Source organism: Myotis davidii, unplaced genomic scaffold (assembly GCF_000327345.1).
Source record: "Myotis davidii unplaced genomic scaffold, ASM32734v1 scaffold61, whole genome shotgun sequence".
In the NCBI taxonomy this organism is placed as follows: Eukaryota; Metazoa; Chordata; class Mammalia; order Chiroptera; family Vespertilionidae; genus Myotis; species Myotis davidii.
In genome coordinates, this window is record NW_006291729.1 from 1,566,655 (window position 1) to 1,567,146 (window position 492).

Consider the following 492-nt stretch of genomic DNA (forward strand, 5'->3'; position numbering starts at 1 on the left):
AGAGAAGAGGAAGCTTCCACAGCTTCTCTAGTTGCAAAGACATGAATTCTGCCACGTGAGCAGGTGAGAGACTTGAGCCTCAGAGTAGAGCCCAGTCCCAGCCACATTGTGAATGAAGCCTGTGAGGCCTTGAGCAGGGGACCCAGCTCAGCCTGGCCAGACAGCTGACGGTGGAACCTGTGAGATAGATCACTAATGCTGTGGCTTTAAGCTGCTGCCCTGTGGTCACCTGCCACACAGTCACAGAACCCAGCACTGGGCACAGCACTGGCCCTGGGCGAATAGCCAGCTGGGGGATGCAGATATGGGGCTTACACATTTTTCAAAATTTACAATGACTCTATGCTAACGGTGCGACTAAAGAACAGGAGAATGCGACAGGGCTTGCTTTGCCCTGTCTGCTTCTCCTTCGCTCTCGGAAGCACACGGCATCCCACCCTCTCCTCCTGACGCTCTACTCCAAACCCTGGGCCCCTTTCCACTGTTTCTCTT